Source organism: Phycodurus eques, unplaced genomic scaffold, assembly GCF_024500275.1.
Source record: "Phycodurus eques isolate BA_2022a unplaced genomic scaffold, UOR_Pequ_1.1 contig_342, whole genome shotgun sequence".
In the NCBI taxonomy this organism is placed as follows: Eukaryota; Metazoa; Chordata; class Actinopteri; order Syngnathiformes; family Syngnathidae; genus Phycodurus; species Phycodurus eques.
Window position 1 is genome coordinate 1 of NW_026904339.1, and position 25833 is coordinate 25833.

The 25833-nt window shown below is 44.4% G+C and overlaps 1 non-coding gene and 1 pseudogene across 1 annotated transcript; both read left to right on the forward strand.

Annotated features, from left to right (window-relative positions):
- Positions 1–434: 434 nt before the first annotated feature.
- On the forward strand, positions 435–25459 carry LOC133398769 (coatomer subunit beta'-like; annotated as a pseudogene).
- LOC133398770 (U1 spliceosomal RNA) lies at positions 1171–1334 on the forward strand. The gene has a single exon (XR_009768029.1). It is a non-coding gene; the product is annotated as a U1 spliceosomal RNA (small nuclear RNA).
- Positions 25460–25833: the final 374 nt, after the last annotated feature.

A 25833-nucleotide genomic window follows, 5' to 3' on the forward strand; every position in this document is an offset into this window, starting at 1 on the left:
CCTCAAAATTGTCCATTATACTAATGCAAGCTAAGCAAATAAATGATAACTTCTACAATATATTTAACAGACTCCTTCTTCAGCTTGACGGCATCCCTCACCAACGGGTTCGGGGATTGCCGCCACGACAGGCACCGACCACCTTACGGCCACAGCTTCGACCGCCTCAGCAATGGAGGCGCGGAACATGGTCCGCTCGGATTCGATGTCCCCCGCCTAGCCCGGAACATGAGCAGAGTTCTGTCGGTGAGAATTGAAACTCCTTCTGACAGAGGATTCTGCCAGACGTGCCCAGCAGACTATCACAATACGTTTGGGCCTGCCACGTCGGACCGACATTCCACGTACCCTAGAGCCAGCTTCTGTAGCCGGGGGTCGGATTGCCAAGGTCCCTGCCTTCGGCCACCGCCCAGCTCGCACTGCACCTGACCGCTATGGCCCCTCCCACAGTTGGTGAGCCCATGAGAGGTAGAATGAATGCTTTTTGTCTCAAACGTCACCAAGTGTGTCATGCGCAATAGCTCTGAGTAGGTGGCAGTAGCAATTTGAGATGCGTAGCCAACTGTTGGAACCGGAAGTCTTTTTAGTGTCTGACATTCGACTTGACGAATGCATTATTTTTGTCAAGAACAACTTCTAAGTATATTTACTTTCTATGTTTTTTAATTCGTCCAACAATTTCTCTTAAACCCGAATGGGTGGACTCTGAATTGCCCGTAGACTTGAATGTGAGAGCGAATGGTTGTTTGTTTCTATGAGCCCTGCGATTGGCTGGCGACCGGTTCATGGTGTACCCTGCCTCCCGCCCCGAAGATAGCTGGGATAGGCTCCAGCAGCCCGCGACCCTCGTGAGGAGAAGCGGTAAAGACAATGGATGGATGGAGGGAGGTTTATATGTTTCTGGGTGTTAATGACCTCATTTTCAACTTATTTTATCCTCTCTCGATGCCGCTGTGCATTATTGGTATCCATTTACTGTTTAATCCAATTTAAACTGAAATCCTCAAATAGGAAGCATATTTGTTCATGTATTAGCACACAGTAGCATTTCATCTAGCGTATGTTCCGGCTTGCCCGTTGTGTGTATGGTTGTTCACATGCTCATGATGACACCGTCGCTTGACATAGCGTGCGGGTAAATGACTTGCGTGCTTGCGCCGAGTCCAATTCATACTTACCTGGCAGGGGAGACACCATGATCAAGAAGGTGGTTCACCCAGGGTGAGGCTCAGCCATTGCACTCAGATTGTGCTGACCCCTGCGAATTCTCCAAATGTGGGAATCTCGACTGCATAATTTCTGATAGTGGGGGACTGTGTTCGCGCTCTCCCCTGTTCGTTGGTTGAAAATAATGAGGATGTTGCTCATTATAAAAGCTGGAGTGTGCATCATATGACGCTACGGTACTGCAGTATGAAGTAATTTCTAGCATACATGGGTTTTCCCTGAGTAGTAGAACCAGTTAGTAATGACGAGATGAAGCTTCATAACATCGTAACGCTTCGGTCATTGGTTCGAGTCATGGTGCATTTCTGGATGCTTCATGTGCACACGAAACCACCTGCTGGCCATGTATATAATCACAGGCAACTGTATCTTCGGCCACGTATTGTGTGATGCATTGCAATATGGCGTTTGTTGTGGCTCTTGGAAATGACTTATGAATGACAAAAAAAATGTTTGATCAAATATTGTGTCAACATGAAATAATAAAATATTGTTTCAACGTACTCTGTGTGTGTAACTGGTAACGATAGTAATCATATACAGGTAAATCTAAAAAAAATATCGAAAACTCAATTGATTTTAGTACTCATACATATAGAGTCTTTAAACACTTGGCAAAATACTTTTCAGTGGGCAAATTCCTGCCTAAATTCTACATTAAAAATAAATTCTATTGTTTGATAGTAGTTTGTTATGTTATATTCTAGATTCTAGAGGTGGTGAATTTGGAGCTGTCATTAGCTTTAAGCTACAATCCTCAAATTATTCCTGTATAAAAAAAATGAAATATTTCAATGTGTGTGGTGCATCTATAATATGAGTTTCACTTTTTGAATTGAACTACTTGGTTTGACCTGACTGATTAGAATACATGATATGACTAGAGCGGTGATTTCTAACCTTTCTGGAGCCAAGGAACTTATTATAGAATTCGAAAATCTCACGGCACACCAACAAACAAAAATGTCACAAAAAGTGGATATATTAATTACTGTATGTTTCGTTCTGCCATATAATAGAAGACCATTCATTTGTTCTGTCTGTCACTATGCCTCACTGGCATAAATAGATGAACAAAGATGCATTATTTATTGTAAATAGAATTTTTTGAGCATTTAAGTACACAAGTATCAGAATCAGAATCAGAATCATCTTTATTTGCCAAGTATGTCCAAAACACACAAGGAATTTGTCTCCGGTAGTTGGAGCCGCTCTAGTACAACAGACAGTCAATTTACAGAACACTTTGGAGACATAAAGACATTGACAAAAAACAATTGTGCAAAAAGATGCAGAGTCCTCTAGCACTTAGAGCAGTTCGAATGACTAATATTGCAATAGTACGGTGCAATGACCATTGTGCAAAGGGCGCTGAGACTTCAAGGAGTGTATGCGGTTTAAAGTGACGAGTAGTGCGATCATCTGGGACAATGATGGTTGTGCAAATGTTACAGATACTCCTCAATCAGTGTGCAAATGGAGCAGATGCTACTCTGGCATGAGTGGCCAGTATATGCAAATAGTGCAGCATGGCGAGACAACTACAGTGAGTGCACGAGTAATACATAATTGGCCCCACAGAAATGTGACAACGAACTCAAGTATATACAGTAAATGAACAGGTCATTTAAATAGACACATTGCTCCATCTTGTGATCGGACCGGTGATCGGTTATCGTTTTTTTAAACTCGCTGATCGGTGATCAGTATGTTTAAACGCATATGTAATTGTAAATGCCTCTTCTTTTTTTAACAGATATGCGATTAGAGAAAGCAGAAGCGTTGCGAAAATAATGCAGAATTTCAAAGTAAAGAAATCATTCACACCTGACTTTGGAGCAGAGGGTAATGGCAATGCTGTCGTAAAGCAAACTTGTGGTTCAACAGGTTATTGCTGGTAAAAACAACAACCAATATGTTCTTTTTTTTTGGACACTGCAGGCATCTATGGAAGTTTCTTGCTTGGGGTGAGGTCAGTGAATGGTCTGGAATTTTATGATTTGGAGAACACCGAACTGATCCGCCGCATTGAGATCCAACCTAAACACGTAAGAGTTGTCCGTTTCTCTTTTAATAGGAAACTTGACAAGGTTTTCCAAAAATGACAGTCTTAAATGCCAAGTTTGGTCGGAATGGCCACTTCAACCTGAGTACAGTAAATCAAGAATTTTTAAAGTGGGATGATGGGTTCCGGAAAAATGTAGTTTGTGTCGCAAAAAATGGACTCTTTGGGGAGTGTTTTTGTGTGATATGGCCAATAGAAAAGCTGGCCAAAAACACCTTCAAATTAGAGTGAAACAGTATGACTTTATTATTTCTCAACATATGACCTGGACACTTTCGTTTCGTCACCTACTTCGGGAACCCCTTCTCCGGTTGGCCAACAAGTTTTTGTTGAAAATAAGCTTGTCGGCAAGTCAAAATGACTGTGACTTTTCCAACGGTGTCACTTGCCCTAAAAACTGCAATTAAATAGCACAAATGGATCATTATTGGTGAGAACAGTGTGGGCAGTACAATAACGAATGTAATCATGCAATATACTAGTTTTTTCATCAATGTACTTGTTATGGAGGGTTTTAGAGGTGTTTGAAGTGCTCATTCCATGTATTTTAGTAAATTCCACAAAGATGCCAACCAGTTATCACATGGCTACTTTCAGGTCTATGTGCTTTTTTCATGAATGTTTTGTAAGGTGGTTTACTAGCAACACATGCAGTCTCATTCTTACCTTTGTATCCCTCCATTTTTATTTTTTGTCCTGTGTGCAGATCTTCTGGTCGGACTCTGATGAGTTGGTCTGCATCGTGTCTGAAGAGTCTTTCTTCATCCGTCGATACATGGCTGATAAAGTAGCTGCCTCACAAGAGAACAACAAAGGAGTGACGGAGGACGGCATTGAAGATGCTTTTGAGGTTTGTGTGTATTTCCATTGTTATGAGCCCTTTTATTATGGTACAGTAACCCCCCCCCCCCCCACACACACACACACACATGCTTTAAACATATTAAAACACACTTTTAAAAGTATTCCTTAGCACATGGTCTTTCTCCGTCGTTTACAGTTCTCCAAATAAGAGGCAAAGCTTGCCTCAAGCTGTTTTTTTTTTTTTTTGGTCAATCCACGAAATATTTACTGTAAAACTGACAAATATAACAAAAGCGATTGAAACATATTTTAAACACCAAAATGTTCAACCAAACCATGCACTGTACATGCACAACCTCCATTAATTTCTTTATGGTTATGTTTTGTTTAAAGGCAATGCTTTTCTGAAATTCTTGACTGTTTAATTTGAATCCCAATAAAATAAAATTAAATGTGTTTCACCTGGTCCTTCATCAGAATCAGTATCAGAATCATCTTTATTTGCCAAGTGTGTCCAAAAAACACACAAGGAATGTTTCTCCGGTAGTTGGAGCCGCTCTAGTACAACAGACAGTCAATTTACAGAACACTTGGAGACAGAAAGACATTGACAAAAAAAAAAAAAACAACAGTCACTGAGCAGTAAAGGGTTGCTAGTTATCTGGTAATGCCAGTACATTATTTTTTTGGGTGACAATTGTGCAAAAAGATGCAGAGTCCTCTAGCACTTAGAGCAGTTCGAATGACTAATATTGCAATAGACCGGTGCAATGAACACTGTGCAAAGGGTGCCGAGACTTCAAGCGAGTAGTGCGATAATCTGGGACAATGTTGGTTGTGAAAATGTTACAGATACTCCTCAATCAGTGTGCAAATGGAGCAGATGCTACTCTGGCATGAGTGGCCAGGATATGCACATAGTGCAGCATGGCGAGACAACTACAGTGAGTGCACGAGTAATACATAATTGGCCCCACAGAAATGTGACAACGAACTCAAGTCAAAAAATTGCCAGCATGCTGTAATAGAATTGTAGGTCAGGTGTTTAAGAAGTTGATCGCAAGAGGGAAGAGGCTGTTGGAATGTCTACTAGTTCTAGTTTGCATTGATCGGTAGCGCCTACCTGAGGGAAGGAGCTGGAAGAGCTGGTGACCGGGGAGCGGAGGGTCCGAGAGGATTTTGCACGCCCTTGTCTTAGTTCTGGCAGCGTGCAAGTCCTCAATGGTGGGTAGGGGGGTACCGACAATCCTTTCAGCCGTTTTGATTGTCCGTTGCAGTCGGAGTTTGTCCTTTTTTGTAGCAGCACCAAACCAGACTGTGATGGAAGAACACAGGACTGATTCGATGACCGCTGTGTAGAACTGTCTCAGCAGCTCCGGTGGCAGGCCGTGCTTTCTCAGAAGCCGCAGGAAGTACATCCTCTGCTGGGCCTTTTTGAGGACGGAGTTGATGTTGGTCGCCCACTTCAGGTCCTGAGAGACTGTAATTCCCAGGAACTTGAAGGTTTCGACGGTTGACACAAGGCAGCTGGACAACGTGAGGGGCAGCTGTGGTGAAGAAGGCCTCCTGAAGTGCACGATCATCTCTACAGACTTGAGCGTGTTCAGCTCCAGGTGCGTTCATGTTTTCTTGAAAGAATTATACCCATCTTCCAAATTCTGCCTGGGTAATCAAACATATGAGCACAATTGTGTTTTCTAATTTACTAAATAAAAGTAGGGCTGTAAATTTCGAAATAAGAGCAAGTATATTAAAAAAAGGATTACTTGTTCAAATAAAGACCTTCAGAATAATTCTTTGAAAAATACAAAATACAGATAATACTTCGTTTTGATCATATGGGTAGAAGCAAAATCATGCATTGTAAAAATGCATTATACATAGGTAGAAGGGTTTTCCAGAATTTTTAGGTCAACTTTGGTGCGTATTATACATGGGTGCGCATTATCCATCCATCCATTTTCCGAGCCGCTTCTCCTCACTAGGGTCACGGGCGTGCTGGAGCCTATCCCAGCTGTTATCGGGCAGGAGGCGGGGTACACCCTGAACTGATTGCCAGCCAATCGCAGGGCACATACAAACAAACAACCATTCGCACTCACATTCACATCTACGGGCAATTTAGAGTCTCCAATTCCTGCATGTTTTTGGGATGTGGGAGGAAACCGGAGTGCCCGGAGAAAACCCTTCACAGATGTGTAAGTTACCCATGCCATTTGAACTAACACAGCCCCATACCATCACAGATGGTGGCGTTTGAACTTTGCGTCCATACCAGTCCGGATGGTTCTTTTCCTCTTTGGCCCGGAGGACACGACGTCCACAATTTCCCAAAACAGTTTGAAATGTGGACTCGTCGGACCACTGAACACTTTTCCACTTTCCATCAGTCCATCTTAGTTGAGCTCGGGCCCAGAGAAGCCGGCAGCATTTGTGGGTGTTAATAAATGATAAATGGCTTTAATTTTAATGGTAGAGTTGCAAGTTGCACTTATGGATGTAGCGCCGAATTGTATTTACTGACATTGGTTTTCTGAAGTGTTCCTGAGCCCATGTGGTGATATCCTTTACACATTGATGTCAGTTTTTGATGCAGTGCCGCCTGAAGGACATCGACCGTCACGGGCATTCAATGTTGGTTTTTGGCTTTGCCGCTTACATGCAGTGATTTCTCCAGATTCTCTGAACCTTTTGATGATATTATGGACCATAGATGATGAAATCCCTAAATTCCGTGCAATTGTACGTTGAATGAACCTTGTTCTTAAATTGTTCGACTATTTTCTCACGCACTTGTCCACAAAGAGGTGAACCTCGCCCCAGCTTTGCTTGTGAATAACTGAGCAATTCAGGGAAGCTCCTTTTATACCCAATCATGGCACCCACCTGTTCTCAATTCGCCTGTTCCAAACAGGGTTTGATGAGCATTCCTCAAAGTTCTGTCTTTTTTGCCACCTGTCCCAGCTTTTTTGGAATGTGTTGCCGCCATAAAATTCTAAGTTAAGGATTATTTGCTAAAAACAATCACGTTTATCAGTTTGAACATTACATCTTGTCTTTGTAGTGTATTCAATTAAATATAGGTTGAACATGATTTGCAAATGGCGGCACGGTGGATGACTGGTTAGAGCGTCACAGTTCTGAGGACCTGGGTTCAATCCCCGGCCCCGCCTGTGTGGAGTTTGCATGTTCTCCCCGTGCCTCCGTGGGTTTTCTCCGGGCACTCCGGTTTCCTCCCACATCCCAAAAACATGCATTAATTGGAGGCTCTAAATTGCCCGTAGGTGTGAGCGTGAGTGCGGATGGTTGTTTGTTTGTATGTGTCCTGCGATTGGCTGGCAACCAGTTCAGGGTGTACCCTGCCTCCTACCCGATGATAGCTGGGATAGGCTCCAGCAGGCCCGCGACCCTTGTGAGGAGAATCGGCTCAGAAAATGGATGGATGGATGGCTGGATGATTTGCAAATACATGTATTCTGTTTTTATTTATGTTTAACACAACGTCCCAACTTCATTGGAATTGGGGTTGTACAATGTGTCACTTTTTTTTGTTTAGGTTGACAGTAAACTTAAACTCGCAGAAGCGGTAAACAGCTTTAAGCTGTTTTTTTTTTTTTTTAATGAATTGTTCACTCTCTGCCTCACTGCTGCTTGTTGTGAAGTGAGTTGAGTTCACTGGCACCACACAGCGCTCGTATCAAATTTTTGCTCGCAAGTCAAAGTATAAAAAGAGCCCAACGACAGCTCGTATCTTGAAAATTTCATAAGTCGGGTCAATCGTATGTAACCGTACTGCAGCGTGGAACAATTTTGTTTTTTTTTCCCCAACAATAATCACTGAGTTGAAACGGGCTTATTCTCCGTCCATTCTGTACATTCATAATACAATTCACCATGACATCACAACAATACTGTACGTTATTCTGGGTGGCAACAAAGCGTTCTCCCATGGCATCACTTGTCAGCAAACCCTTCCATGCCATTTGACCCAGGCAGAGCGATTGAGAACACACACAGGGTGACACGTTTGAATGAATGAGTTTCTTCTTGCGAGGTGTCTCTGATTGGCAAGTCTTCTCCTTTACCGCTGTAGTTGGAATTTGTGGTATTTATTTTTTGTGGTATCCTGCGCATTTATTCTTGAAAAACGTAAGTCGTTTCAAGTTGAAAAGACTGACACGTGTTGGAAGGCCTTCGCTCTATCCACCAGATGGCAGTGTTCCTGTATCTTTGAGAGGATTGTGTGCGCACGTGTTTCTGCGTGTGTGTGTGTGACTATAGTAGATGTTTGAGAGCTAGCAAATGTTCTGATTTAAACACTATAGTAATAATAAGATGGCTTTTGTATCTTCCTGCCAGATGAAGAAGGCGATTGCTTTCTATTTGACGAATGATAGGGCTACTTGTTGTTCAGCCATTGTCGGTTTACTGGGGATTTCAACAGGGTTGACCATAGACTGTCTGCAGCCTGAGGCCTTCTCCTTTTGGTTACGTCTCTTCTCTTGGGTATGCCACCGTGTGCCTATGTGGCGCCCATGTTGGGGAGGTCGTCGTTCCCATAAAAGGCAATGCATGAGAATGTGACTCACGAGGCTTACCGTTTTGTCAGCAGCAAAGTGTATGCTATCAATACACAACATAAAGACATTGACCAGTTTGGAATGACAGACGTATGTCAGTGGCTGAATAATTGCTTCAGTAACCTTTTTAATTGCCGCCATTTCTATGTCATCACAGTCAGTTGACATCTTGTAGTCAAGTCATCAATGGAGACAGCAACACTGTCGTCTAGCAGAAGGAGGGAGGGCCTTCCCACACGTGTGAATCTTCTCAAGTTGAAACCTGCGTTACGTCCATCCATCCATTTTCTGAGCCGCTTCTCCTCACTCAGGTCGCGGGCATGCTGGACCCTATACCAGCTATCATCGGGCAGGAGGAGAGGTACACCCTGAACTGGTTGCCAGCCAATCGCAGGGCACATACAAACAAACAACCATTCACACTCACAGTCACACCTACGGGCAATTTAGAGTCTCCAATTCGGGCATGTTTTTGGGATGTGGGAGGAAACCGAAGTGCCCGGAGGAAACCCATGCAGGCACGGTGAGAACATGCAAACTCCACACAGGCGGGGCCGGGGATTGAACCCCGGTCCTCAGAACTGTGAGGCTGACGCTCTAACCAGTCGTCCACCGTGCCGCCACAAATGATAAATGCACATTAAAAATTGAGGGGTATCTAGGATATATTTGTGGATCTGAAAAACACAAAAAAAAACATTTTGAGCCATATCTCACCCCATAAGAAAGAAAACATGCCTCTATATTGAAAAGTCCATCCATTTTCTATAGCACTTACTCATGAGGGTTCACAGGTGAGCTGGAGATGATCCCAGCTGAAATCAGGCAAGAGGTAGGGTACACACTGGACTGGTTGCCAGTCGATGGCAGGACAACTGAGCAGACAAGTCCTCCACAATGTGGTTGTAATTAAGACAATAATGCAATGATGATCATTTCGACTGGTGTACTGGGAAGGGGACAGACAAGCTTGTTTGCATCTGGAAAGGGGAGAAAGCCGATCGTGGATGGAAGCACTTGATTGAAGGGCACAAAATGGACCTGGTGGCTTTCTAATTGTTGGTCATCAGGATTTGTTAGCTGATCAGGATGTATTTTTACACACATTGATATCATCATTCTTCTTAAAAAAAAAACCTCTCTCTTCATAGGAGTTGACGCGTCAAGATGCCGTTTGTCTGCAGGTGTTCAAGAAGGAAGAATAAAAGAAGAATTGTTTATGATATTGAGTTACTGTATATGTTTGTGTTTGGCATTAAATAAACGTGGTTAGGGTGAGGGCGAGTAACACAAGGTAAGAACATGGTGGACCCAATTGCAGGGAAGCAGGGAGGCAAGGCAGGAGTGCGGGAGTCTCAAAATAATATTTAATCTTCAAAAAGGGAAAACTAAACAAAGTCCCACAACAGATACCAATCAAATCAAAGTAACAAAGAAACACTCGAATATCTAAAACTGGAAACAAACTATGACCTGTGAGTAAGACGTGGAATAGAAAGGGAGAATGACACCTGACAAAAACATACCACAATGATAAAGACAACTGACGACTATGACATGGCAGAGACATGTGACAACGACAATGAACCGACAAGAACTGAAAGAAACCAGGTAACTAAATACAAACAGATAGACGAGACAACGAGGAACACCTGGACAAGACATGAGTGGCTGGAGAGAGCTGATTGGTTGACACAAAGCCGACGAGAACAGGTGGACACAACAACTTAATGAGCACACGACAAACATGGAACACAGGAAAACATGGAACAAAACTAAACACAACCCAAACCAAAACACAGACCATGACAAAACTTGATATCCAGCTCTTAAATTTGCATTTCCAGTATAATTAGTGGACTACTAGAGCAAACAGAATTAAAGAAGAAAAAAAACAGTTGATTTGATATATGGTGATTTGTTGCACATTTGTTACCCTTGGATGGACGGTAAGTGACATGTCGAATCAAGTGCCGTTATTGCTGTTATTTCTTATACATTTGTAGTAGCGATGGGCACGGCAGTTCTTTTGAGTGTACTGAATCAGTTCGTTCAAAAGCTTCCTTCGCTGAATCGTTCAGTTCTTTTTCACACAATCATTCAAGTGCTTCCTCGTTCAGTTAGTGATTCATCCCTGAGGTTCACGTTCACGCAACATGTTCACTGAAGGACTATGCGTTGTTGTCACGTATTATAAACTAGGAAAGGCAGGGAGATTGAAAAAAACAAAACTTAAGCAAAGTTATCACCTACCCATCTCTCTCATCAAGCTCTCAAACACCCGGCTGAACAGATACAAAGATACAGTATTAGATGTAGACATGTAGATGAATAAATAAACTTGTGGTGTTTGCATTACTTTTAGAAACAAACGTGATGAGAAACAAACTGATTTAAAGTATTCATTCATTCATATTCATATTTGAATGAACAATAATGCATTAGAAATAATTGTATATAATACTGTATGGCTGGTCATATTATTTAACCTTGTGCGACCATGAGGACTTTTTCTGCACAATTTGACTATGACGTTTTGAACAAAGACAAATCACTTCAAGAAAAACGCTAAAGGGTCGAAATTTGGCCACACTGTTTTGCACAAGTGAAGCTTTAAAATGCCACCATGGTCCAATTTCCAAGTCATTAGAAGTCGGGAGAGAGAAAGCATGAGGCCCCATGTTGTGCATACTGCCATTTTTTTTTGCCCCATTGACTCCCATTATTAATCATATTTTTCAATATACTGTAAGCCTGATGTCTTAAAATGCTTCTGCCATTATTTCTCAGTTTGTCATTGTTTTGAGAATTGGGGGGAAAAAATTCAAGTATGCAAATACATTTTCATCCATCAGGCGGCACCAGAGACTGTGCCAAAATGTTCAGGCCTCCGGGCTGCTGCGGAAACGAAGCACAAAATATACAAATTCAATCGCCAGGGGATGAAAAAAAAAAAGCTCAACATTGTGAGGGGTTGAAAGTCCCCCCCCAAAAAAACATTCCAATATGACCGATTTAGGGTAGAACGAATGCACATCTGCCTCACAGTTCTGAGGACCCGCGTTTAAATCCAGCCTCACCTGTGGAGTTTGCATGTTCTCCCTGTGCCTGCGTGGGTTTTCTTGCACAAAACATGGTAGGTTGATTGAACAAATCTTGAAATTTCCCGTAGGTGTGAATGGTTGTTTGTGAACAGCCTGTGTACCAAAACGATAAAACGTGGGGAAAAAAACTTTATGACTTATTGACCTTTTCAAGGCTCTAATTTCCTCATCAAATATTCCACTTTGAAATTATTTCTGAAAATATGCCAAATTTAGAGTCATGGTGATAACACAATACTGCTTTTATGGTCCATAGAGGGCATACACAATATATATATATATATATATATATATATATATATATTCATTCATTCATTTTCCTCTGCTTATCCGAGGTCGGGTTGCGGGGGCAGCAGCCTCAGCAGGGAAGCCCAGACTTCCCTCTCCCCAGCCACTTCCTCCAGCTTTTCCGAGGGGATCCCGAGGCGTTCCCAGGCCAGCTGAGAGACATAGTCTCTCCAGCGTGTCCTGGGTCGTGTCCTGGGTCTCTTCCCGGTGCGACGTGCACAGATCACCTCACCAGGGAGGTGTCCGGGAGGCATCCTAATCAAATGCCCGAGCCACCTCATCTGGTTCCTCTCAATGCGGAGGAGCAGCGGCTTTATTCTGAGCCCCTCCCGGATGACCTAACTTCTCACCCTATCTCTAAGGGAGAGCCGGGATACCCTGCGGAGGAAACTCATTTCGGCCGCTTGTATCTGAGATCTTGTTCTTTTGGTCACGACCCCCAGCTCGTGACCATAGGTGAGGGTAGGAACGTAGATCGACCGGTAAATCGAGAGCTTTGCCTTTCATCTTAGCTCCTTCTTCCCCACAACGGACCGATACAAAGTCCGCATCATTGCAGACGCTGCACCGATCCGCCTGTCGATCTCCCGTTCCATTCTTCCCTCACTTGTGAACAAGACCCCAATATATTTGAACTCCTCCACTTGGGGGAGGATCTCATCCCGGATAAGGAGAGTGCACTCCACCCTTGGTCCATCCATGGTCTCAGATTTGGAGGTGCTGATTCTCAGCCGCATCACACTCTGCTGCGAATCGATCCAGTGAGAGTTAGAGATCGTGGCCTGATGAAGCCAACAGAACCACATCATCTGTAAAAAGCAGAGATGAAATACTGAGGCCACCAAACCGGACCCCCTCTACGCCTCGGCTGCACCTCCAAATTCTGTCCATAAAAGGTATGAACAGAATCAAAGGGCGGCAGTCTTGGTGGAGTCCAACCCTCACCGGAAACGAGTCCGACTTACTGCTGGCAATGCGGACCAAGCTCTGAGACTGGTCGTACAGGGACCGAACAGCCCGTATCAGGGGGTTCGGTACCCGATACTCCCGAAGCACCCCCCACAGGACCCCCCGAGGGACACGGTCGAACGCCTTCTCCAAGTCCACAAAACACTTGTAGACTGGTTGGGCGAACTCCCATGCACCCTCGAGGACACTGCCAAGGGTGTAGAGCTGGTCCACTGTTCCACGGCCAGGACGAAAACCACACTGCTCCTCCTGAATCTGAGATTCAACTTCCCGACGGACACTCCTCTCCAGCACCCCTGAATAGACCTTACCAGGGAGGCTGAGGTGTGTGATCCCCCTGTAGTTGGAACACACGCTCCGGTCCCCCTTCTTAAAAAGGGGAACCACCACCACAGTCTGCCAATCCAGAGGCACTGTCCCCGATGTCCATGCGATGTTGCAGAGGTGTGTCAACCAGGACACCCCCACAACATCCAGAGCCTTGAGGAACTCCAGGCAAATCTCATCCACCCCCGCGGCCTTGCCGCCGAGGAGCTTTTGAACCACCTCGGAGATAGGAGAGCCCGCCTCAGAGAACCCAGACTCTGCTCCCTCATGGGAAGGCGTGTCGGTGGAATTGAGGAGGTCTTCGAAGTATTCTCCCCACCGGCTAACAACATCCCGAGTCGAGGTCAGAAGCGCCCCATCCCCACTATACACAGTGTTGATGGTGCACTGCTTAACCCTCCTGGGATGCCGGATGGTGGACAAGAATATCCTCGAAGCCGTCCGGAAGTCTTTCTCCATGGCCTCACCGAACTCCTCCTATGCCTGGGTTTTTGCTTCAGCGACCACCAAAGCTGCATTCCGCTTGGCCAGGGGTCATGAGTTCAATTATCACTGGGGCCTGTTGGCAATTTAAACAACTGCTATTGATTATGTGAAACAGGATAACTCCAGCCAAATGCTACACTCTGCAGTTGTCATTGGAACAGCGTAGGCCTTCACCAGGTACTGCGGTTTCCTCCCAAATTGCAAAAACATGCATGGTAGATGAATTGAAGACTATAAATTGCCCATAGCATGTGTAAATGTATTTTGGTATGACAAGTAAACAGCGAGCAACAGTATGGTTTCATGTCTTGAAAGAGTACCACAGATGCATTATTTGCCTTGTGTATGTTGATAGAAAAGTACAGAGAAGGTCAGAACGAGCTACATTGTGTCTTTGTAGATCTAGAGAAAGATCTATGACAGAGTACCCAGAGAGCAACTCTGGTACTGCATGTGGAAGTCTGGAGTGGCAGAGATGTATGTTAGAATAATACAGGACATGTACGAGGGCAGCAGAACAGCGGTGAGGTGTGCTGTAGGTGTGACAGACGAATTTAAGGTGGCAGTGGGACTCCATCAAGGATCAGCCCGGAGCACCTTCCTGTTTGCAGTGGTGATGGATAGGCAGAGGAATAAAGATTAATAAAGATTAGCCGAAGTAAGACAAAATATATGTGCATGAATGAGAGGGGTGGTGGGGGAAGAGTGAGGCTACAGGGAGAAGAGAGGGTGGGGGACTTGAAATACTTGGGGTCAACCGTCTAGAGCAATGGTGAGTGTGGTCAGGAAGTGAAGAAACGGGTCCAAGCAGGTTGGAACGGGTGGGGGAAGGTGTCAGGTGTGTTATGTGACAGAAGAGTCTCAGAAGAGAATACCTCAAAAACCTGCAGGTCAATGTTTTGTCTCCTCCAATCAAAGCAATGTTCTTGGATTTTAGGATTGTTGTCCTTGGATTTTCAAAATGCTGTTTGACCATGGCAACTACCAACATCACACTCCATTGCTCTTATCCTGCCTTTGACTAGGCTAAAACCCAAGGCCTCATAGCTCAGCCGTTAGAGCACTGGTCTTGTAAACCAGGGGTTGTGAGTTCAATTCTCAGTTGCACCTGTTGGCAATCTAAATAGCTGCAATATATTAGGTGAAACAAGATAACTCCACCCAACTGATACACTCTGCAGTTGTCATTGGAACAGCAACCTTCTTCTCCTCAGTAAATACTCACAATCTCTGTACCATAAATTACCATTTTGGTCCAACTGAAGGTCAACAATGCATGAACAAGAGTAACTGTATTCCCCCAAACTGACAAATACAAAGTGCTTTTTAAACATACACCTTCTACTACCCACTACGAGCTAATCTGGGACATATTATTCTGTGGAAACGAAATTAGCGCTTTCACCAAAATACCAACGGTACCCTAGACAACAAGTGCTTAGATCCCTGGTATAGTAAAACAGTAACTAAATGAGCATGTAAATATCATGCACAATTCAAGCCCCACACATTCGTATTTCTGCTGCATTTGCATCTTTGCGCTAACTCACAACTGGGGTTTAGCATTTGCTTTATTGTTGTTATCGTTGTGTTATCATTGCGTTATTTATTTTTATTTTCTAATTCTATTCTGATTTCCCTTTAAGACTTATTCGGCTAATGCCAGGACTTTGGGTATCGAATTTCGTGCAATATCATGTGTAAATGTGTGTTGGTAAGACAATTAAATTCATTGAAACCTTGTTTCTTTACAAGCTGACAATGCACTTTTGCCCACTTTGTTGTTGTTAGCTCGTTAATCAAAATACTAACTTAGCCCTCGCCTGTGTGGAGCTTGCATGTTCTCGCGGTGCCTGCGAGGGCCTTCACCAGGTACTCGTGTTTCCTCCCACATTGCAAAAACATGCATGGTAGGTTAATTGAAGATTAGAAATTGCCCATAGCATCTGTAAATGTGTGTTGGTATGACAATTAAATTCCTTAAAACCTTTTTTCTAAACAAGCCGACAATGAATTTGCCCACTGTGTTTGTTAGCTAGTGTTAAGGACGTAATATAATGTCAATGTTCAATAGATCATGGAACCTTCAATCGTCCCTTGCGTGTTCATTTTCTTTGTCCAAAAAGAGTGGAGAAAATAAGACACCAACATGCTGAGTCTTAGGGTGCATTCAATCAACTGTACACCAGAGTGCAGGTTCATTGAATGACACACCTTGTTTATTTGAACTAACTCCTTTTATACACGTCAGAAGGTTTCGTTATGACTGTTCAGCAGAAGGTTTTGATATATGTTTAGCAGAAGGTACCTCTGGCCTTGGTTGTTATCAGAAAAGGGGGAGTCACCTTAAAACCATCATCCTTCAGTAATCTAAACTCCTACATATTCTCATGGATAACAAAACTTAATAATGTATTACCCAAGTGTTTTGGAAACGGAACTTAATTGTTTTTTTTTTTTGGTCCTACTGAAGGTCAACAATGCATGAACAAGAGTAACTGTATTCCCCCAAACTGACAAATGAAATGTACTTTTTAAACACACACCTTCAATTCACCAGGTACTCTGGTTTCCTCCCACATCTCAAAAACATGCAGGGTAGGTTAATTGAAGACTCCAAATTGCCCATAGCATGTTTAAATGTGTGTTGATATGACAATTAAATTCTTTAAAACCTTTTTTCTAAACAAACCGACAAATGCCGTGTTTGTTAGCTAGTTAACCAAAATGGTAACTCTAGTGTGAAAAGCAAGGCCTCATAGCTCAGTGGCTTGAGCACAGGTCTAGTAAACCAGGAATTGTGAGTTCAACTCTCACTGAGGCCAGAAGTCTAGTTTCACATTTGTTTCCATGACGCGAGCCAAGGTGGGAAACCAGCTTTCTGGATTGTCATTTTGAACGTGTCAAAAGCCATTACGTACTCTGTCATCCCTTGCTAACCACCCATGAGCACTATAGTTAACAAGCTGATCACAGACATTTCCAAGCTTTGCTCTTCCTTTTTGTAAAATTAGGTGATAGCTCGGGCTCTCCTATCTCTGGGATTGAGGTCACCGAGGTGGTTAAAAAGCTCCTCGGTGGCAAGGCCCCAGGGGTGGATGAGATTCGCCTGGAGTTCCTCAAGGCTCTGGACGTTGTAGGGCTGTCCTGGTTGACACGCCTCTGCAACATCGCATGGACATCGAGGACAGTGCCTCTGGATTGGCAGACTGGGGTGGTGGTCCCCCTTTTTAAGAAGGGGGACCGGAGGGTGTGTTCCAACTACAGGGGGATCACACTCCTCAGACTCCCTGGTAAGGTCTATTCAGGGGTGCTGGAGAGGAGGGTCCGTCAGGAAGTTGAATCCCAGATTCAGGAGGAGCATTGTGGTTTTCGTCCTGGTCGTGGAACAGTGGACCAGCTCTACACCCTTGGCAGGGCCCTCGAGGGTGCATGGGAGTTCGCCCAACCAGTCTACATGTGTTTTGTGGACTTGGAGAAGGCGTTCGACCGTGTCCCTCGGGTGGTCCTGTGGGGGTGCTTCGGGAGTATGGGGTACCGAACCCCCTGATACGGGCTGTTCGGTCCCTGTACGACCGGAGTTAGAGTTTGGTCTGCATATCCGGCAGTAAGTCGCACTTGTTTCCGGTGAGGGTTGGACTCCGCCAAGGCTGCCCTTTGTCACCGATTCTGTTCATAACTTTTATGGACAGAATTTCTAGGCGTGGAGGGGGTCCGGTTTGGTGGCCTCAGTATTACATCTGTGCTTTTTGCAGATGATGTGGTTCTGTTGGCTTCATCAAACCGTGACCTCCAACTCTCATTGGAGCAGTTCGCAGCCGAGTTTGAAGCGGCTGGGATGAGAATCAGCCCCTCCAAATCTGAGACCATAGTCCTCAGTCGGAAAAGGGTGGCGTGCCCTCTCCAAGTCGGGGATGAGATCCTGCCCCAAGTGGAGGAGTTCAAGTATCTTGGGGTCTTGTTCACGAGTGAGGGAAGAATGGAACGGAAGATCGACAGGCGGATCGGTGCAGCATCTGCAGTGATGCGGACTTTGTATCGATCCGTTGTGGTCAAGAAGGAGCTAAGCCAGAAGGCGAAGCTCTCGATTTACCGGTCGATCTACGTTCCTACCCTCACCTATGGTCACAAGCTGTGAGTCGTGACCGAAAGAACGAGAGCCCGGATACAAGCGGCCGAAATGAGTTTCCTCCGCAGGGTGTCCGGGCTCTCCCTTAGAGATAGGGTGAGAAGCTCGGTCATCCGGGAGGATCTCAGAGTCGAGCCGTTGCTCCTTCACATCGAGAGGAGCCAGATTAGGTGGCTGGGGCATCTAATTCAGATGCCTCCCGGACGCCTCCCTGGTGAGGAGTTCCGGGCACGTCCTACCGGGAGGAGACCCCGGGGACGACCCAGGACACGCTGGAGAGACTACATCCTTCGGCTGGCCTGGGAACACCTCGGGATCCCCCGGAAGAGATGGATGAAGTGGCTGGGGAAAGGGAAGTCTGGGGGTCCCTGCTCAAGCTACTGCCCCCGGGACCCGACCTCGGATAAGAGGTAGTCGATGGATGGATGGATGGATGGATGGATGGATAGGTGATAGCTCATGAGATAAAATGCTAACAGAAGGTCTCATATCTCAGGGGCGAGAGCACTGGTCTTGTAAACCAGGGGTCATGATTTCAATTCTCACTGAGGCCTACCACCCAGATACAGATCCAATGTTTATGCTAACCATTCTTGAGTTGTGGTTTCTTTGTATTCTAATGGATATTTATTGAGAATTACAATCGTTCAGTCGAATAGAGCAGTTTTTAAAGGGCAATTTCAGAAACAAAAAAAAGGAGACAGTAAAAAGGTAGCTAAATAATATAGGAAAATAAGACAACAAAAGATCAAACTCTAGCTGTTAACAAGATGATGAAAGTAATCGTGTACAATTACGCAGAATCGAGTGTTGTGTGGGGCATTTCTTCTCCACCCTGTGAGGTAAGGATACAACAAGATAGGACGGAATTGGACAGGACAGGGACAGGAGTGGAAGCCTGCAGGACAGGGGGTCGTGGACCCGGCTGTACAACTGAAGTGTGGTGGGAGTGGCTATGTAAATTATAAACATCTACAGGACCAGAGTGTTAGCGAGGGGCTACCCAAGAAATTCGCATAGTTCTCAGTCATTTGTTGAAGATGCCTGAGGAATGGAGGAAAAGTGTGCTGGTGCCCATTTTTAAGAACAAAGGTGTTGTGCAGAGCTGTGGGAACTATAGAGGAATAAAGTTGATGAGCCACACAATGAAGTTATGGGAAAAAGTAGTGGAGGCTAGACTCAGGACAGAAGTGAGTATTTGCGAGCAACAGTATGGTGTCATGCCCAGAAACAGTACCACAGATGCATTATTTGCCTTGAGTATGCTGATGGAAAAGTACAGAGAAGGTCAGAACGAGCTACATTGTATCTTTGTAGATCTAGAGAAAGCCTATGACAGAGTACCCAGAGAGTAACTGTGGTACTGCATGCGGAAGTCTGGAGTGGCAGAGAAGTATGTTAGAATAATACAGGACATGTACGAGGGCGGCAGAACAGCGGTGAGGTGTGCTGTAGGTGTGACAGACGAATTTAAGGTGGAGGTGGGACTGCATCAGGGTTCAGCCCTGAGCCCCTTCCTTTTTGCAGTGGTGATGGATAGGCTGACAGGTCCCCGTGGACCATGATGTTTGCAGATGACATTGTGATCTGCAGTGAAAGCAGTGAGCAGCTGGAGGAACAGTTAGAAAGATGGAGGCATGAACTGGAAAGAACAGGAATGAAGATTAGCCGAAGTAAGACAGAATATATGTGCATGAATGAGAGGGGCGGTGGGGGAAGAGTGACGCTACAGGGAGAAGAGATACCAAGGGTGGAGGACTTGAAATACTTGGGGTCAACCGTCGAGAGCAATGGTGAGTGTGGTCAGGAAGTGAAGAAACGGGTCCAAGCAGGTTGGAACGGGTGGAGGAAGGTGTCAGGTGTGTCATGTGACAGAAGAGTCTCTGCATGGATGAAGGGCAACGTTTATAAAATATGGGTGAGGCCAACCATGTACGGATGGCCCTGAATTTTGTAAACACTTCGGTGTTAGCACATGAGCTAATTTCATAACAGAAGGTCTTGTAGCTCAGGGGGTAAAACAATGGTCTTGTAAAACCGGCTTCGTGAGTTCAATTCTCACTGGGCCTACCACCCAAATACAGATTCTGTACTTATGCTAACCATTCTTGACTTGGTAGTGTACGTTCTGTGGACATTTTTGCTGAACATACTAAGGCATCATTTTGCAGCCCTGATATCAGTCCCCCCATGCTAAGTCATCCCTGCATTATGAAGTTTTCTCAAGTACAAATAACCATATACTGGAACTATCATTCACTATTTGCAAGCACTCCCACCCAACCCATTTCCTCAGCCCTGGTCTTGTAAACCAGCGGTCGTGATTTCAACTCTCACTGGGGCCAGATGACAAGTTATATGGTTTATGGGCTGTGATGCGGATGTTGGTATAGGTACTTCAATGTATCAGTAATCTTCTGTCTTCGTTAGTGCTGTGTTGGCTTGTTCACCGAAAGGATTCCGCGAGACCAAAGAGTGAGGCCTCTTGCCTCAGTAGTACGAGCCATGTGGTTGGGTTAACCAAGAAAATATACTGGAAACAGTGATGTAGTTGTCCTGAGAATACCTCAAAAACCTGCAGGTCAATGTTTTGTCTCCTCCAATCAAAGCAATGTTCTTGGACTTTCAGGATTGTTGTCCTTGGATTTTCAAAATGCTGTTTGACCATGGCAACTACCAACATCACACGCCATTGCTCTTATCCTGCCTTTGACTAGTCTAAAACTCAAGGCCTCATATCTCAGCTGTTAGAACACTGGTCTTGTAAACCAGGGGTCATGAATTCAATTTTCACTGGCACCTGTTGGCAATCTAAAACTGCAATATATTATGTGAAACAGGATAACTCCACCCAACTGTGACACTCTGCAGTTGTCATTAGGTGACTAACATCAACTCTGTCCTCAAAATTTTTAATTAAATTTTCAATTATTTTTAATTAAATTTTCAATTAAATTCCTTGAAACCTTTTTTCTAAACAAGCCAACAATGCAAATGCCTTGTGGTTGTTAGGTCATTAACCAAAATGGTAACTCTAGCATGAAAAGAAAGGCCTCATAGCGCAGTGCCTAGAGCACTGGTCTCGTAAACCAGCGGTCGTGATTTCAATTCTCACTGAGGCCAGAAGTCTAGTATCACATTTTTAATACATGATGCTAGCCAAGGTGGAAAACCAGCTTTCTGAATAGTCAATTTGAGCATGTCAAATGCAATGACGTACTCTGTCATCCTTTGCTAACCTACCATTAGCACTATGGTTAACAAGCTGATCATAGACATTTCCAACACTTGCACTTCATTTTGTAAAATTCGGTAAAAGTTCATGAGCTAAAATGCTAACAGAAGGTCTCATATCTCAGGGGCGAGAGCACTGATCTTGTAAACCAGGGGTCGTGATTTCATTTCTCACTAGGGCCTTCCACCCAGATACAGATTCAATGTTTATGCTAACCATTCTTGAGTTGTGGTTTCTTTGTATTCTAATGGATATTTATTGAGAATTACAATCGTTCAGTTGAATAGAGCAAAGATTGTGAAGGGCAATTTCAGAAACAAAAAAAGAGACATAGTGAAAAGGTAGCTAAATAATAGAGGAAAATATGACAACAAAAGACAAAACTCTCTCTAGCTGTTAACAAGATGAGGAAAGTAATCTCGTACAATGACACAGAATCGAGTGTTGTATGGGGCAGTTGTGCTACCCCCTGTGAGGGAAGGATACAACAAGATAGGACAGGACTGGACAGGACAGGGATAGGAGTGGAAGCATGCAGGACAGGGGGTCATGGAACCGGCTGTACAACTGAAGTGTGGTGGGAGTGGCTATGTAAATTATAAAAATCTACAGGACCAGAGTGTAAGTGAGGGGCTACCCAAGAAATTCACATAGTTCTCAGTCATTTGTGTAAGATGCCTGAGGAATGGAGGAAAAGTGTGCCGGTGCCAATTCTTAAGAACAAAGGTGATGTGCAGAACTGTGGGAACTGTAGAGGAATAAAGTTGATGAGCCACACAATGATGTTATGGGAAAGAGTAGTGGAGGCTAGACTCAGGACAGAAGTGAGTATTTGCGAGCAACAGTATGGTTTCATGACTAGAAAGAGTAGCACATTATTTGCTTTGAGGATGTTGATGGAAAAGTAGAGAGCAGGTCAGAAGGAGCTACATTATGTCTTTGTAAATTCAACCGGAGGAGGAGGTGCCAGCCATGAGGCCTGTTAGTGTTTCAGCTAATGTACTTACAACACCTCATTTTGCAAAATGAAACACACTCAAAATGACCATGCAGACACCCACATTCCAACTGTGGATAGCATCATGAATTGCAACTGCGAAAATTGACTTCAGGCCTCAGTTAGAATGGACCTCACAAGCAATGGTTTACTAAACCAGTGATCTAACCACTGAGCTACAAGGCTTTCTTGTGCTGGATAGACTTAGCGTATTCATTAAGGAGCTAATTTAGCTGTCACTGCGGCATGGTTAGCACGTCTCCCTCACAGTTCTGAGGACGGGTTCAAATCTGGCCTCGCCTGTGTGAGTTTGTATGTTCTCCCCATGAGCCACGTGGTCCCGCAACGCTATCCACCATGCCGCCTTCGACACCACACACCTGCTCCACCAACTAGAAAAATTCGCCGTCACCCAGGCCGACCTCCGCGGAATCCCCAGACATCCAAAGCGTTTTGTCGGGGGCTTACTCATTGTTTAGCATAGGAACCTCCACGGTTAACGGCATCAGCTTAAACACGGTTAAGAAACCTCCGACTGAAATTCCTAACATTTGACGCAGTATGGAGAGACAAACCGCTAACTTCCAATCGTTAGGCGAGACACTCGAGGGCACTATCCTTGTCCTCAACACTACAGTGTCATCCTGCACCAAACTAGACAGCTGCTGTCGGTGGTTCAAACGGATTATGCTCAAACACATCCATCCATCCATTTTCTGAGCCACTTCTCCTCACTAGGGTCGCGGGCGTGCTGCAGCCTATCCCAGCTATCATCGGGCAGGAGGCGGGGTATACCCTGAACTGGTTGCCAGCCAATCGCAGGGCACATACAAACAAACAAGCATTCGCACTCACATTTACCCCTCTTCTCCTAAAAAAAAAGACTTTTTTTTCAGCGGTGCGTGTCCACTCCTGTGTATTAAAATAATAAATTGAGTAATCAAAAAGGAGTTGAAGTTTTTGAGCTTTGCTATGCTGATGTGCTTCTATTTGAATTCAAAAGATGTACTACAAGTGCAGTGGCATGGTGGCCTACTGGTTAGAGTGTCAGCCTCACAGTTCTGAGGACCCAGGTTCAATCCCAGTTCAGCGTGTATGCTCTATTCTCTCTCTAAAGCATTGACAGCCGCACAGGCGCTGTCCCATTTGCTCCTCTTTCGTGTGTTGTTAACGCTGGAGGACAGTGTGCCAAAGATGATTTTCTTGCGTGCCTCTACTTCATTGAGCAACTTCACATTCAGAAAAATAATTTTTCTTCATTACCTTGCTCATTTTCCTTTCTTTCTGATCATGCAGAGATCGGCATCTCAGGTGCAGGGTTCATTTAAATGTGATTAGCATATTCAAATGTGGGCATGGACAGGGAGGAGTCGGCGACTCCAACATGCATATGTAATAGTTCATGCCTCTTTTCAACAGATATGTGATTAGAGAAAGCAACAGAATCTTCAAGAATTTCAAAGATCTGCCCAGCTCGGTGTCCCGTGTGGTCTAACTGTGGGAAAAAAACCAAAGTACAGCCGCCCCCATCCCTCCCCCAGTCTCGCGGGCCACTCCAGATTTTAATGCACCACACCACTCAGGGGGCACTTATACACAGGGTATGGCCAATGACTGTCAGTCAGGGATCTGGCAGTCATCGTAGTGCTACTGAGGCCGGGCCCCTTGGGCTGCATGGCTGCTGGCCGTGGGGGCTCCCCTCTCATGCCCCGTAGCTGCTCTCTGGGTTCCCCCCCTCCTTATCGTACCATTTGCAGAGGATGACAAATATATGCCTCTGAGTATTGTTATATTATCTGTCTACATCGGTTGCTCCACCGTCTGTATTCAGATATTGTACATTGTTTGCAATAAGCTAAATTGACTAATCTGAAAAAAGTGGTGTGGATGTTTCAAGATGCACAATAAGGAGGCACTAGAAGAAAAATGGACTGAATGGTCGAGTTGCCAGAAGAAAGCCATTACTACGCCAGTGCCACAAAAAAATCACGCTTACAATATGTCAAACAGCAAAGCAAATGTATTTATATAGTGCCTTTCATACACAAGGTAACTCAATGTGCTTTACATGATTAAAAGCTTTTAAAAACAAAGAAAAAAAAACAGTTTATAAACATTTAATACAAAGGTAAAAAAAAAAGTACAATTAAATTAGCGTACAGTGCAAGAAGAAGTTGAACTGTCTTTTATTGTCATGAACATGCATGCATGTACATGAAATTTGTTGTCTGCATTTAACCCATCACAGTGAACACATACACTTGTTAGTGGAACACACTGGAGCAGCGGGTAGCTGAAGCGCCCGGGGAACATTTCGGGGTATCGTTGTCTTGCTCAAGGACACCACAGCCGTGAGTCTGGGGGATGTTGGCGGATGGTCCAGTCGGGGTCCTGAACGTAGGTCCCCCACGGTGGTCGCGATGATCTTAAACATTGGGCCATGGCCATATATCACTGAAAAGTGGAAATACTCACTGTATTGTGAAAAATTTCTCATAACGTCACCACGACGATACCACATTACATTTGTAAGTTCATGGATTTTCTCCTGGTTCAGGTCCAGGGAGAGATCCAGGAGATTGTGAAGACTGGACTCTGGGTTGGTGACTGCTTCATCTACACAAGCTCTGTGAACAGACTCAACTACGTTGTCGGGGGAGAGATTGTCACGATTGCTCACTTGGACAGGTCAGATATTTATGATTGCATTCAAGTCACCTTAAACTTATTTTCAAGTCAGCTCCAGTTGTATGTAAAGTTATAGCAGAACACAGAAATGAGCCATCATTTAAGATGTTCCCTCTCCGTGCAGAACCATGTATTGACTGGGTTACATCCCCAAAGATAACAGTCTCTACCTGGGAGACAAGGAGCTCAACATCGTCAGCTACGCCCTGCTGGTCTCAGTCCTTGAGGACCAGACTGCTGCCATGAGAAGGGACTTTGGAGTTTCCGACAAGGAGCTTCCCACAATATCTAAAGAGCAACGGACCAGAGTGGCCCACTTCCTGGAAAAACAAGTCTGAACTTAGTTCATTATTGGCCTGTCATTACACATTCTTTGATTCCTAGTTGTTCGACCGATTGATGGCTTCCTCTGTGCTTATTAGTTTTTTTTTTGTCTTCTGGGTCTCCAGGGTTTCAAGCAGCAGGTGTTAGCACTGTTGACAGACCCTGAGCACAGGTTTGAGGTGGCCTTGCAGCTGGGAGAATTGAAGCTTGCCTACCAGTGGACGGGAGAAGCAGAGGTAACTTGAGTCCTTTTTTAAGAATACAGTGGTGCCTTGAGTACAGTTCATTTAGTGACCATGTTTGTAAGTTCACATACTTGTATCTCAAATCATCTTTCAATATTACATCTCTTCATTCATCTTTCCACAAATTAACGAAAATTCCATCAATACATGCATGTCTCTCTGAAAATATTTTTTTTTTTAATGTGGAGTCAAAATAAATTTTGACATATTTTTTTTGCTTCAATTTAATGGACATTGTGCCAGTTCTGGTGTTTGCACCACGGCCACCTAGGAGCAGTATAATTCAGACATACGGATATATTGTCCATGGTGCCAGTCAAAACTCAGTAAACTGCAGTAATATCAGTCATTCGTTGCATAGGATG